General features: G+C 35.7%; 1 protein-coding gene across 4 annotated transcripts in view; it reads right to left on the minus strand.

Annotated features, from left to right (window-relative positions):
- RAPGEF6 (Rap guanine nucleotide exchange factor 6) overlaps positions 1-12,532 on the minus strand; it is a 231,800-nt gene that overhangs the window by 166,041 nt on the left and 53,227 nt on the right. The gene's annotated exons all lie outside the window — the stretch shown is intronic.

Consider the following 12,532-nt stretch of genomic DNA (forward strand, 5'->3'; position numbering starts at 1 on the left):
GGAAATTAAGTACCATGGCTAATTATAAAATATATTAATATTATTACAAAAATAATTTTAAAATTCCAATAACACAAGCAAAACTATAAAGAATAAACTTAATAAAGAAATACAGAAGTCATTTATAAAAAACAACTACACAATTTTATTGATGGACTGAAAATAGGGCTTAATAAAAGAAGTGATATAACATACACTTACAAAGAAACTCAATATTATAAAAATGTCAATTCTCCACAAAGTGTAAGGTTACATACAAATACTAGTTTATAGCCAAATTCTAATCAAAATCCAAATGAACTTACTTTTGAACATAACAAAAAAGTCACTGCCGTTTTTTCTTAAGCAGTAGCCTGTATTATTTTTGTATTTTCCCCAAAATATTCCTACCTCATCTAATACATAAAACAATGAAAAGGAAATTTGCAAAAGTTTGCTTTCATTCAAGATGGAATAACAGGGACTGGATTTACTCGCCTACGTGAAAAAACTGGAAAATCAGACAAAACATATTAAACAACAGTTTCAAGACTTTGGAAAGCAGGCAGGACAGGGATGTGATTCCTTAGAGAGGGAATTTAAAAACTAAGATGACCCCTACAATATCCCAATTTTACTAAGTACAGGCAATCTCTAGGCCACAATGCAAGAAGGGAGAAACCTGACAGAGCCTGCCAATCTCACTGAATTGAAGAGACAGAGACAGTTTTGGGGTGCGGGTGATGGAGGAAAGATCTTTAACATTTATAGGGCAGGATAAAGGAAAGGAGGGAGCAGCAGAGAGAGAGAGGAAGAGAGACAGAAAGAACAAGAATGTGCACGAGAGTGCATGCATGAGTGCACATATGTGCTCTGGTGATCTTCAGAAAGGTTCCATTGAATCTTTGGGTGAATAATATGAAAACGTGAGAAAAATACAAATACTAGCCACAGTGGAAAGACCACATAATACATGGAGCATTGGGTGGAATCTTCAGAAATCCATTTCCTTTGTACTGTGATAAATTAGTCCTACATTAAGGAAGTGCTGGACTCATTCAAACAAGTATTAAGACTCAAAATGGATTCCAATTAGCTAAACTACATGTCAGAAGAAAGCCTAATACTACACTAAAGAAATACAACAAAAGCTGGAACCCAGCAACATAAAAGTTGCAAAGTCCAACATCCAGTAAAGCAAAACAAAAAACAGGCATGCAAATAGGAATATATGATCCACAGCCAAAGAAAAACCAATCAATAAAAACAGAACCAGAGCTGTCAGCAGTGAGGGAATCAACAGACAAGAACACTGGAACAGCTATTTCTAAGTATGCTCCAAATGTTTAAGAAACTAGAGATAAACATGAATACAACAGAGAAACAGAAGCTTAAAAAAAAAAAAAAAAGACCTAATGGAATGTTGTACCACATCACATATGTAGACACAATGTCTGGTTGTCCCATTTTTTAGTAGTGTTAAAAATCGTTGGGCTTCCCTGATGGCTCAGTGGTTAAGAATCCACCTGCCAATGCAGGGGACACAGGTTCGAGCCCTGGTCCAGGAAAATCCCACATGCTGCGGAGCAACTAGGCCCGTGCACTACAACTACTGAGCCTGCACTCTAGAGCCTGCGAGCCACAACTACTGAGCCCGCGTGCCACAACTACTGAAGCCCGGGCGCTTAGAGCCCATGCTCCATAACAAGAGAAGCCACCGCAATGAGAAGCCCGCGCACCACAACAAAGAGTAGCCCCCACTGGCCACAACTAGAGAAAGCCTGCGCACAGCAACGAAAATCCAACGCAGTCAAAAATAAATAAATAAAAAAAAAATCGTGAGTGGTTTCAGACAGTGTCAACTTGATATGCCCATTATAAAGTTTCCTCTCAATTTTCCACCTATTAGTTTTAGCATCCATTTTTCATCAGTGACTAGACCTAAGTGTTATTAGGGGTTATTGAAAAACGCATTTTATAATTCTAAAATTATAATTTTATAATTCTAATCATTCCTACTGAATTTTTTCTTAACGTCTTTATTGGAGTATAATTGCTTTACAATGGTATGTTAGTTTCTGCTGTACAACAAAGTGAATCAGCTATACATATACATATATCCCCATATCTCCTCCCTCTTGCGTCTCCCTCCCACCCTCCCTATCCCACCTCTCTAAGTGGCCAAAGCACCGAGCTGCTCTCCCTGTGCTATGCAGCTGCTTCCCACTAGCTATCTATTATACATTTGGTAGTGTATATATGTCCATGCCACTCTCTCACTTCGTCCCAGCTTACCCTTCCCCCTCCCCATGTCCTCAAGTCCATTCTCTACATCTGTGTTTTTATTCCTGTCCTGCCCCTAGGTTCTTCAGAACCATTTTTTTTTTGACTCCATATATATGTGTTAGCATACAGTATGGAGGTTCCTTAAAAAACTAAAAAGAGAACTACCATATGACCTAGCAATCCCACTACTGGATATATACCTGGAGAAAACCGTAATTCAAAAAGAGTCATGTACCACAATGTTCACTGCAGCACTTTTTACAATAGCCAGGACATGGAAGCAACCTAAGTGTCCATCGACAGATGAATGGATAAAGATGATGTGGCACATATATACAATGGAATATTACTCAGCCATAAAAAGAAATGAAATTGGGTTATTTGCAGTGAGATGGATGGACCTAGAGCCTGTCATACAGAGTGAAGTCAGAAAGAGAAAAACAAATACCATATTCCTACTGAATTTATCAGCTAGAGTACTGATATAAAGAAACACTCCCTTGCGCACCACAACTAGAGCCTGCGCACCACAACTACTGAGCCCCTGCACCTCAACTGGAGAAACCCGTGTGCCACAACTAAGACCCGAAGCAGCCAAATAAATAAATAAATATTTTTTTAAAAAAAAGAAAGAAACACACTCCCTCATCAACTATTTGAGTTCCTGGTACAATAATTTACACAAGAAAGGCATGAGAAAAGCTGCAATGGAGATGACATGATTGTATATTAAGTAAATTCTATACATTCTGCTTTTAGGGAATTCCCTGGCAGTCCAGTGGTTAGGACTTGGTGCTTTCACTGCTGTGGCCTGCGTTGATCCCTGGTCAGGGAACTAAGATCCTGCAAGCAGCATGGCGTGGCCAAAATAAAACAAAATAAAGTATTAAAAGAAAAGAAATAAGTGAATTTACCAAGATTGAAGGATACAAGCTTAATATCCAAAAGTCAACCCTTTTACTGTATGTTAGCAATGAACAATCTGAAATATCTTTTAATTCCATTAAAGGCAGAATAAAAACACAGAAAACTTGAGATAAATTTACCAAAACATGCACAAGACCTGTACAAAACTGCCAACTAAAACACTATAAAACATTGCCAAGAAAATTAAAGATGTCCCAAATAAAATAAGATATATCCTGTTTATGGACTGAAATGTTCCACAAATTCAATATAATCAACCAGTTGCCTTAGAGAAACTGACACCATGATTCTATTTACATAAAAATGTAAAAGACCTAAAATAGCTAAACCAATTCTGGAAAACAAGAACAAAGGTGGAATATTTTACATTTCAAGATATACTTTTATAAAGCTAGAATACTCAAGATAGTATGGCATCAGATTAACTTATAGATCAATAAAACAGGAGAGAAAACAAAATCAGACCCATATATACAAGTTCAACTGATTTTTTGACAAAAGTGCCAAGGGAATTCAATGGGGGAAAAGATATTATTTTCTATAAATGGTGATAAAACAACCAGATATCAATACAGAAAAAAAGGAAGATCTTAACACCATAAACAAAAATTAGATATGGATCAGAGAATATAAATGAAACAATGGAAATTATAAAATTCTCATCGCAACAGACTTTTTGTACATGTCCTAGACAAGCGTTAGGAAGCTTCCTTCCACATATCTAATATTTTAAAAATTTTATCATGAATGGGTTTTGGGTTTTATCAATCTTTTTTTCTGTTTACTGAAAAGATCATGTAGTTTTTGTCTATTTTCTTTACTAATGGAGAATACTGCATTAATTGTTTTATGGATTTTAAAATTCCTTGCACTCCTAGGATAAACCCAAGTTGGTCACAATGTCTAATACTTTTAATATATTCCTGGATTTGATTTGCTGTTATTCTGTTAATGATTTCTGCATGTATATTCAGGAGAAATAACAATTTGCAGTTTTCTTATGATACTACATCATCAGGACAATACTGTACTCATAAAAGAGATTGAGAATGTTCCTTCTTCCCCTATTTCTTCATTAAATATTTGAAAAACACAAGCAGTAAAGCCATCTGGGCCTAGGCATTTCTTTGTGGGAATATATATAATTATTAATTTATTAATTTATTTACTTTTTATAAGTATATTCAAAGTTTCTAATTCTTTTTGAGTGCATTTACAGTAATCTTTTTAAGATTTGCCCAATTTGTTGGTATACGCTGGCTCATAAAATCCCCTAACAATACTTTTAATTTCTGTAGGATGGTAATATCCCCTTTCAATGCCTGATTTTAATAATCTGTGTCTTCTTTTTTAAAAGATCAGTCTAACTCAAGGTTTTAACAATTTTGTTGATCTTTTCAAAGAACTAGCTTTTCATTTCATTGATTTCCCTCTACTGTTTTTCTGTTTTTTATTTCACTGATCTCCACTCAAACTTTACTTCTGTTCACTTTGAGTTTACTTGGTTATTCTTATTGTTAAGCTGGAAACTTAAGATGATTGAATTGAGACCATACATTTCTCATAAAAGTGCTATAAATTTCCCTCTAAGGTCCTTCAGTTGAATTCCATCAATTACGATGCATGTTCATCTTCATTCATTTCGAAATATTTTCTAATTTCTGTTGTCAACTCTTCCCCGACCTATGGGTCATTTACAAAGGCACTGTTTCAATTCCCACATTCTGCTCTGATATTTATAATTCAACTGCAACATACTCAGAGGACAAACTCTGTATGACTTCAATCCTTTTTAATTTACTGAGACTTGTTTTATGGCCTAGAATATGCTCTATATTGGAGAATGATCTCTTAAGTCTAAAAAAAATTACGTATAAGATCAAAGTGGTTGATAATATTTAAGTTTTATCTTTATTAATTTTTCAGTCTAGCAATTCTATCACTTACTGAGAGTAGAGTTTTCAAATCTCAGCCATAACTGTTGATATGATTATGTGATTTTTCTTTAGTCCGTTGATGTGATGGATTAACTGATTTTTGATTGTTGAACCAGCCTTGTATACCTGAGTTAAATCCCACTTGGTTACGGTGTGCAATCCTTTTTATTCATTTCTACCATATCTCAATCTGGTTCTTATGTTTGCTCTGTCTCTTCCAACTGTGTTTTTTGCCCTTCAGAAGTCCTTGTAATTTTTTCTTGCTAGTCAGACATGATGTACTGGATAAAAAGAACTGCTGTAATTAGGCCTTTAGTCATATGCCAGTAAAGTGTGAGGGAAGGGGAAGCATTTTACAGTTCTATGATTACATCTCATTCTTTTAGTGAGCCTTTGCCTGTGGATTGTGAACTTCACACGTTTCTCAGTTGTTTTCCTTCTTTTAGGGGGGACAGGATTGCTAGAGTGGGCTAGCGCTGAGTTACTTCCCTTTCTCCATACGAAAAGCTAGAGCCAACATGAGTTGGGTATTTCCCTTTCTGCAGGTCTGTTAGGCTCTGATGGAATAGTTTCTCCTAACAGCAGACATGCTTAAGAAGAATGCTGTGGCATATTTCAAAATGGTTCCTTTTTCCTTCCCCCTGCCAGGAGCACATGGGCTTTTTCTCTGTTATTCACCATGAGAACTTGCTAGAGATCCGTGAGGTAAAACTCAAAGTGTGGAGATCCCTTCAATGACTGTGTCTTCCTGGATTTTTTAACTCTGAGTAGTCTATACTGAGCTTCCAGCAGTTCATCAATTACAGTTCAATTTTCCCTACCCTGGCACTAGCTCCCTCAGAGACTGCTGCTTTAAATTTTGATTTTCTGTATTTGTCTGTCATTCTAATTTGGGGACAGCAGTTTGCCCTTGTTACCTCACTTCCCTTATGGATCTAAGAAAGGTTACTGATTTTTCAGTTCAACTTTTTACTTGTTATTAGGACGGAGTGGCAATTTCCAAGATTCTTACATGGCCTAGTGGAAACTGGAAGTCCAGTAATATTTTGAATCTACAGATTAATTTGGGGAGACTTGCACTTAACAATATTTCATCTTCCAGTGTATGAACATGGATTGTTTCTACATATATTTATATCTTCTTTAATTTCACTTAGTAATATTTTACATTTTTCATTGTACAGTAAGTCCTCTATGTACAAACCTTCAAGTTGTGAAATTTCAAAGATGGGAACATGGGTTTGCATGTCCAATCACATAAGTTAGTTTACATGCCTGGCATACACTGTCATGTGCATGCATCCTCTACAAGTGGTTGTGCTTTTGTGTACTTTACTGTATAGTACTGTATAAAGTACAGTAGTACAGTATCTTTATTTCAAGCCTAGGATGTCCGGAAGTAGGCGTAAAAGCAGCAGTGATGTAACTGGTACTGTACTGTTGTACTTTTCAAGGTACTGTACTGTAAGATTAAAAATGTTTTCCTGGGCTTCCCTGGTGGCGCAGTGGTTGAGAATCTGCCTGCCAGTGCAGGGGACATGGGTTCGAGCCCTGGTCTGGGAAGATCCCACATGTTGCGGAGCAACTACGCCTGTGAGCCACAATTACTGAGCCTGCGCATCTGGAGCCTGTGCTCCGCAACAAGAGAGGCCGCGATAGTGAGAGGCCCGCGCACCGTGATGAAGAGTGGCCCCCACTTGCCGCAACTAGAGAAAGCCCTCGCACAGAAACGAAGACCCAACACAGCCAAAAATAAAATAAATAAATAAATAATTTTAAAAAATGTTTTCTTTATTTTTTGTGTTGTTTGTGTATTATTTGTGTGAAAAGTATTATAAACCTATTACAGTACAGTACTATATAGCTGACTGTGTTAGTTGGGTACCTAGGCTAATTTTGTTGGACTTAACAAACAAATTGGACTTACAAACATGCTCTCAGAATGGAACTCGTTCGTATGTAGGGGACTTACTGTATAAGTTTTACACTTTATAAAATTAATTAAATTTTAATTAATTGTTAAATTACTTAATATTTTTTCTTTTTGATGCTATTCTGAATGGCACTGTTTCCTTAATTTCATTTTATTCATTGCTAGTATAAAGAAATACAATTGGTTTTTATACATTGATCTTATATCCTGTGACCCTGATATACTCTAAGTTCTAGTAGTTAAGTTTGTAGGTCCTTAAAGTTTTCTACATACAGAAACTGGTAAAGGCAGTTTTATTTCTTCCTTCCCATTCCATAAGTAACATCCATTCATGATAAAACTCTCAATAAACTAGGAATGGAGGGGAACTTCCTCAACTTGATAACAACTATCAACAAAGCACCAACAGCTAGTATCCCACTTAATGGTGAGAAACTCAATGCTTTACCAAGAACAGGAACTTAGTAATGATGTTCCCTCTCAACCACTGCTTTCAAGATGGTATTGGAAGTCCTAGCTAATATAATAAGATAAGGAAATAAAAGGTATACAGATGGGAAGGAAGACATAAAACTGTCCTTGTTCTCAGATGACATGATCATCTATGGAGAAAACATGAAAAAACTGACCAAGAAAACTCATAAAACTAATAAGTCATTATAGCAAGGTTGCAGGATACAAGGTTAATATACAAAAGTTAACTGCTTTCCTATATACCAGCAAGAACATGTAAAATTTGAAATAAAAAAACACAATGCCATCTGCATTAGTATCCCCCAAAAATGAAATAGTTGACCCTTGAACAACGCAGGGGTTAGGGGTGCCAAACCTTCCTCAGTCAAAAATCTGAGTATAATTTTACAGTCAGCCCTCCATATCGGCAGTTCCACATCTGCTAATGCAACCAACCTCGAATCCTGTAGTACTGTAGAATTTAGTGAAAAGTATCTACGTGTAAGTGGACCTGTGTAGTTCAAACCAGTGTTCTCCAAGGGTCAACTGTACTATGGTAAAAATCTAACAAAATCTACATAAAATCTGTATGACGAAAATTACAAACCTCTGATAAAAAATATCAAAGAACTAAATAAATGAAGAGATAGTCCACGTTCATGGACAGGAAGACTCAATGTTGTGAACACATCAGTACTTCCCACTTGATTTATAGACCTAACACAATCCCAGTCAGAATTCCAGAAAGTTATTTTGTGGATAAATAGTCAACACAACATTGAAAGAGAAGAACAAAATCAAAGGGCTGATGTTACCAGACTTCTAGATTTACCACAAAGCTATAGTAATCAAGACAGTGTGGTAATGGTGAAAAAATAAATACATAAATGGAACAGAATAGGGAGCCCAGGAATAGACCTCAATAAATATAGTCAACTGATCTTCGACAAAGGAGCAAAGGCAGCACACTGGAGCAAAGTTAGTCTTTTTTAACAAATGATGCTGAAACAACTGGATATCCACATGTAAAAAAATAATTTAGACACACACTTCACAAAAATTAACTCAAAATGGACCACAGACCTAAATGGAAAACGCAAAACTATAAAATTCTAGAAGATAACACAGGAGAAAACCTAGATGACTCTGGCTATAGCAATGACTTTTGTAACTACAATACTAAAGGCATGATACATAAAGTAGTAATAGAGAAGCTGAACTTCATTAAAATTAAAAACTTCTGCTCTACAAAAGACATAGTTAAAAGAATCAGACAAGCCACAGACTGGGAGAAAATATTTGAAAAGGTAATTCTGATACAATAAGTCTCCCTACGTATGGACCGTCAAGTTGTGAACTTTCAAAGATGCGAACGTGTGTTTGCATGTCCAATCACGTAAGTTAGTTCACCTGTCTGGCATACACTTTCACGTGCGTGCATCCTCTACAAGTGGCTGTGCTTTTGTGTACTTTACTGTACAGTATGTATAGAGTACAGTAGTACAGTATCTTTATTTCAAGCCCAGGATGCCCAGAAGCAAGTGTAAAAGCAGCAGTGATGTAGCTGGTACTGCTAAGAAGCACCAGCTGTTGTACTGTACTACTGTACTTTTCAAGGTACTGTACTGTAAGATTAAAAATGTTTATTTTTTGTGTTTGACTTGTATGTATTATTTGTGTGAAAAGTATTATAAACCTATTACAGTACAGTACTATATAGCTGATTGTGTTAGTTGGGTACCTAGGCTAACTTTGTTGGACTTAAGAACAAATTGGACTTACGAATGCACTCTTGGACCAGAACTCATTCATATGTAGGGGACTTACTGTAAAGGACTGTTATATAAAATATACAAATAACTCTTAAAACAACAATAAGAAAACAAACAACATAATTAAAAAATGGGCCAAAGACCTTAACAGACACTCCACCAAAGAAGATATACAAATGACAAGTAAGCACATGAAATAATGTTCCTTATCATATGTCATTAGGGAAGTGCAAATTAAAGCAACAAGATACCACTACGCCTTATGAGAATGGCCAAAATCCAGAACACTGACAATACCAAATGCTGGCAAGGATGTGGAGCAACAAGAACTCTCATTCACTGCTGCTAACAATGCAAAATGGTACAGCCACTTTGGAAGACAGCTTGGCAATTTCTTACACAACTAAAAATATTCTTACCACATGATTCAGTAAGTATGTTCCCTGGGTATTTACCCAAAGGAGTTGAAAATTTATGTCCACAGAAACACTTGCACCTGTATGTTTCAGCAACTTTATTCATAACTGCAAAAACTCGGAAGTAACCAAGATATCCTTCAGCATGTGAATGGATAAATAAACTATGGTACAGTCAGATGACAGACTATTATTCAGTGCTAAAAGAAATGAGCTGTTAAGCTATGAAAAGACATGGAGGAAACTTATAGGTATATTTCTAAGTGAAAGAACCCAATCTAAAAACACTACATACGGGTATGATTTCAACTATATGACACTGTGGAAAATGCAAAACTATGAATACAATAAAAAGCAGTGGTTGCCAGGGGTTGGCGGAAGGGAGGAATTAACAGGTAGAACTCAGAGGAATTTTAGGGCTGGGAAACTACTCTGTATGATACTATTGGGTTGGTCAAAAAGTGCCTTCAGCTTTTAAGTAAAAATAAAAGACACATTTTTCATTCTCGCCAAAAACTTTATTGAACAACGTATTCACTGTTTTGTTCCACTACCTTCTCACATTTTTCAGGCAACTTCATAATTCCATCTTCCCAAAATTTTTTATCTTTTTGAGCAAAGAACTGTTCCAGGTGCCTTTTACAGTCTTCCAGGGAATGGAAATTTTTTCCATTAAGAGAATTTTGTAAAGACCGAAATAAATGGAAATCAGAAGGTGCCATGTCTGGTGAATGCGGCGGATGAATCAGAACTTCTCCGCCAAGCTGTAACAGTTCTTGCCTGGTCATAAAAAAAACATGTGGTCTTGTGGTATCCTGATGGAAGATTATGCGTTTTCTGTTGACTAATTCTGGACACTTTTCGTCGAGTGCTGCTTTCAGTTGGTCTAATTGGGAGCAGTACTAGTTGGAATTAATCGTTTGGTTTTCCAGAAGGAGCTCGTAATAGAGGACGACTCCTTTCCAATCCCACCATATACACAACATCACCTTCTTTGGATGAAGACTGGCCTTTGGTGTGGTTGGTGGTGGTTCATTTCGTTTGCCTCACGATCTCTTCTGTTCCACATTATTGTACAGTATCCACTTTTCATCTCCCATCACAATTTGTTTTAAAAATGGAACGTTTTCATTACGTTTAAGTAGAGAATCACATGCAGAAATACAGTCAAGAAGGTTTTTTTTGCTTATGTGGAACCCAAACATCAAAGCGATTAACATAACTAAGCTGGTGCAAATGATTTTCAACACTTGATTTGGATATTTTGAATATGTTGGCGATCTCCTGTGTGGTATAATGTTGACTGTTCTCAATTAATGTCTCGATTTGATCACTATCAACTTCAACTGGTCTACCTGACCATGGAGCATCATCTAGCAAGGAATCTCCAGCATCAAACTTCACAAACCACTTTTGACATGTTCAATCAGTCACAGCACTTCCTCCAAACACTGCACAAATCTTTTTGTGTGTTTCAGTTGTGTTTTTACCTTTCTTGAAATAATAAAGCATAATATGACAAAAAATGTTGCTTTTTTCTTCCATCTTCAATATTAAAATGGCTGCACAAAAATTCACCATTTTGATAAGTTTTTTAAAAATGCACACTGATATGACAGCTGTCACACAGAATCTAACAAAATTGCTTCGAATGAAGTTTAAGACAACTAAGTGCTACTAGAGCCATCTTATGGGAAAAAAATGAATGAAACTTTTGGCCAACCCAATATAATGGCAGAAATATATTTGTCCAAACACACAGAATGTACAATACCAAGAGTGAACCCTAACATAAACTATGTACTTTGGGTGATAATGATATGGCAATGCAGGTTCATCAACCATAACAAATATACCACTTTGGTGAGAGAAGTTCGTAATGGTGTAGGCTATGCATGAGTAGGGACAGAGTATGTGAAAAATCTCCATACCTTCTGTTCCATGCTGTAAACCTAAAATTGCTGTAAAAAACACAGCCTATTTTGAAATAAACAATAAATCATTTTTTATGAAAATCCCATCAGGATTTATAAATCAACAAGCAGATCCTTATATCTATATGGAAAAACAAAGGATCTAAAATAATCAAAACCATTCTAAAAATGAACAAAGTTGTGAGACTTACAATACTGATTTGACAACTTACAACAAGCCACAATAATTAAGACAGCAGATTGGTACCAAGATAGAAAAATAGTTAAATGGAACAGAGTAAATATTAGTTCAGAATAAACAAACAAACATATATATGGTCTACTGATTTTAAACAAAGGTACCGAGGCAATTCAATGCGTTTTCATCAAATGGCACTGGGTCAACTGGCTATCCTTAAGCAAAAACAAAAACAAACAGAAACAAAAACAAAACCAAAAATGAAGTTATAATAGACACAGGCCAAAATATAACAGCTGAAACTGAAAACCTTCTAGAAAAGAATCATAAGAAAAAATAATTGTGAGATTAGGTTAAACAAAGATTTCTTAGATATGACACCAAAACCTCAATCCTCAAAAGAAAAAACAATAAATTGGATTTCATCAAAATGTAAAACATTTGTGCTTCAAAAGATACTATGAAGAAAAGGAAAAGACAAGCCACAGAAAAAAGAAAATATACACAAATCATATATCTGATAAAGAACTTGTATCCAAAACAACTAAGTTCTTAAAACTTGATAAGACAAAAAAAACACAATTAAAAATCATACATCTCATAAAAAACTTGTATCCAAAGCATATAAATTCCTACAACTTGATAAGACAGACAATATAAATGAAAAATGGAGAAACACTTTGAACAGACATTTCAACAGAGGTATAGGAATGCTTA

This window comes from Eubalaena glacialis, chromosome 4 (genome assembly GCF_028564815.1).
Source record: "Eubalaena glacialis isolate mEubGla1 chromosome 4, mEubGla1.1.hap2.+ XY, whole genome shotgun sequence".
Lineage (NCBI taxonomy): Eukaryota > Metazoa > Chordata > Mammalia > Artiodactyla > Balaenidae > Eubalaena > Eubalaena glacialis.